Source organism: Trichosurus vulpecula, chromosome 5 (assembly GCF_011100635.1).
Source record: "Trichosurus vulpecula isolate mTriVul1 chromosome 5, mTriVul1.pri, whole genome shotgun sequence".
NCBI lineage: Eukaryota > Metazoa > Chordata > Mammalia > Diprotodontia > Phalangeridae > Trichosurus > Trichosurus vulpecula.
In genome coordinates this window covers 258,191,248-258,194,381 of record NC_050577.1, presented here as the reverse complement: position 1 = coordinate 258,194,381, position 3,134 = coordinate 258,191,248, and positions in this window count along the sequence as shown.

Here is a 3,134-nt window from a genome sequence, read left to right as displayed (position 1 = left end):
TATATAAGCATAGCCAAAGCTATTAGCAAGTAGAAGCAGGTAGAGCTATAAAACTTGATATAGAAAGAAAAAATATGCAATGACAGTATGTGAAAAACGCGGTTTTGGGGATCACTGGACTTCCCCAAATTGTGAGAAATATGGTTTTGGGGATCACTGGACTTCCTAGGCAGGGCCAAAGTCCTGAGGAAGAACCCGTGATAATCCCTAAGGAAGGCTGTGCAGACCACAGGACTCCCAGAGGAAGGCCAAGTGGTAGCCCCCTTATTCTATGGGGATCACAAGGCTCCCAGGGGTCAGACCCTAAGGAGGACCCAAGTGATGGCCCCTTAGAACAGTTGTGGGGAATCACAGGACTTCCTAGGGTTGAACCCTGAGAAAGAGCCATGTGATGACCTCCAAGGAAGGCTGTGCAGACCACAGGACTCCCAGAGGAAGACCAAGTGGTAGCCCCCCTTAATCTGTGGGGATCACAGGGCCTCCTAGGGGTCAGATCCTAAGGAGGACCCAAGTGATGGCCCCTTAGAACGGCGGTAAGATCACAAGGCTACCAAGACAGGACCAGAAGACCCAAGTGATGTCCCCTTAAGAAGGCTATGCAGACCACAGGGTTTGCCAGGGAAATCCCAAGTGGTAGCCCTCTTAACTCCACAGTGGGGATCACAGGACTCCCCAAGGCAGGGTCAAGAAGTTAGCCTGAGACTTCTTCCACAGCTCATTGCTTTCCTGGTAGCGTTACCTTGGGAAGATCCATGTGATTTGCCCATTCTCACCCAAAGAACTCAGGACCAGAGTGGGCAGAGGAAAGCATTTATTACACTCCTCAAGAGAACGGGTGTAGTGCTCACTGGGAACACTCATACTGACACAGCTGCAGGAGTGACGGTAACCATCACCTCCACTCCTCCTTGAGTTATGGTTAGTTTACATTCTTTGCTTTTTACATAGTTTTCCTAGGTTATACAGTTTATATAGATAGGATAATAAAGATACAGAAGCAGAAGTGAAGTTAATTAGATCTTCCTTGTCTGAGTTTAGGATTAATCTACATTCTTTATTTCCCCTACCTTCCCTCTTTAACATATGCAAATTATGCAAATCAGTAGGCCTGGACCTTTGATCAAGACCAGACCCTTGATAAGCATGAACTGGTTCAACTGGTTTGGCCTCTCTAGTTCCCCTGACTGCCTATGTCATGCTCTCCTCAAATGGCTCATTTAAGCATGTGTACAAGCCTCTGACATTTCACCTGACTGACCTGAGGCCTGGTTTATGCTAAAGCTGGAGTGGGGTGGGGGGTAGGAAGTACACCTTCAGTTCTGTGGAAACAAAACTCCTCCTCCCATTTCTTACACAGTATAAACAAATGATACATAAAATGGCCACTGAGCTCTGTGAATGATTGATGCTGACAATTTTCCTAAATGCTCTGTAAAGACTGAAAATTCTGAGAGGCTAGTCTCAGCAAGAGAAGTCAAAGTGAAATTGTTTTAGAAGGGGCATAAGCAACTTCCTTTGTCTAGCTGGTGCTGCATACAGAACTTGTAATTCAACCCCGACTTTGTAGGCTTTGCAGAGGAGCACAGTTAGTTACTAATCAGGTTGCTAGTATGCTTAGGTGGCCGGCCATTTTCATGATATGATTTGATTTGTACCTAGTAAATTCCTCTGTCTCCCCAAACATGTCCCCTGAACCATTAGAGATGAGATTTTTGCTTTAGAGATGGAAGGCTTTTCTTCAAGAGTTTCTTTATTAAAATGTAAATGTTCCTGGAAAAGAGAATAGCTTAGTAAGGGGTGGGGAACCCACAGCATCGAGGCCACATGAGGCCCTTCAGATCCTCAAGTGGGGCCCTTTGAGGACCTAGAGGGCCACATGTGGTCTCAAGGCCACAGGTTCCCTACCCCTGTGTTTGAACAATCTGGCTGGCAGCTTCTGTGGGGGTATAAGATTCACCCACAGCCAGCACCCAGAAAGCTGCCAACAGCACAGGTTCTTCTGATCTGCTTAATTAAGGAAAGCAAGGTGAAGGGGTTGACGAGCTTACTTTTAATTCAGCATTCAAATATCATTCAGTTAGTTCAGGGGAAAAAGCCAGCACCCTGAACTTCAAAACAAAATGCAAACAAATTACAAACATCAACAGACTTTGTCTGATTCAATCCCAACACATAGTTACCAGAGTTCAACAAAATCTCAACATCCGGGTTTACAAGCTGGAGGGCTCCTTAGCTACAACTGCCCGGAGTCTCCTCATCAACACCATCTTCAGAGCCCCACACAAATGGCTCTGTCCTCCCTTCTTATAGGGCTTCAGACATCAAACATCATCCGAATCACCAGAGCTCAGGCTCTGGTAACTGGTTCTTGAGTTGGCCCCTCCCCTTAGGACCCTGGGAGGTTCACATCCACATGGATTACGTTAACACCTAATGGGGTTTGGGCCTGGGGCTTAGCACCTAGTAAAGCTCACTGAGATAAATTGAGTCACTCAAAGAAAACAAAGGCCATTCTGGTTACACCCTGGAAGCTGTTATCAACTAAAATTTTAGGCAATTAGTTTAACATCTAGCTGAGAATAAGATGACATTGTGTAGGAGAAGGTGCTAGCATGAATCCAGAGGAGGGCAATGGAGGTAAGAAGCTATGAAAGCCACTAAAAGCATAAGACTGGCCCTGGGCATACTAAAATTCCAACTTGAACTTTTAAATTTAAGGTCTACCCTCTTTTGATAAAGCAGTATCATTGCAGGTTTTCTGTATAAAGGAAGGATAGAGCAAAAGAAGAAATGTAACTAGTTCTCTGATCTAAATGTTTGAGGATAGACTCAGTCAATCAACAAACATTTATTAAGCACCTACTATGTGTCAGGCATTGTGCTAGTTGCTGAGAATACATGTACAAAAAATGAAACAGTCCCTACTTACAAGGAGCTTAGAATAGTCATTCTCTTGTCCCAACTCATTAATTTTCCACTACTTCATATTCCCATTAATAAACTATTCAGAATAGGATTTTATTTTTCTTTAAGAATTTTAGTGAGACATTGACATACAATACAGATACAGATCTTAGTGTTTGTGAACTATACACAAAACAGAAAGAAAAATAAATTATTTTAATAATATGAGA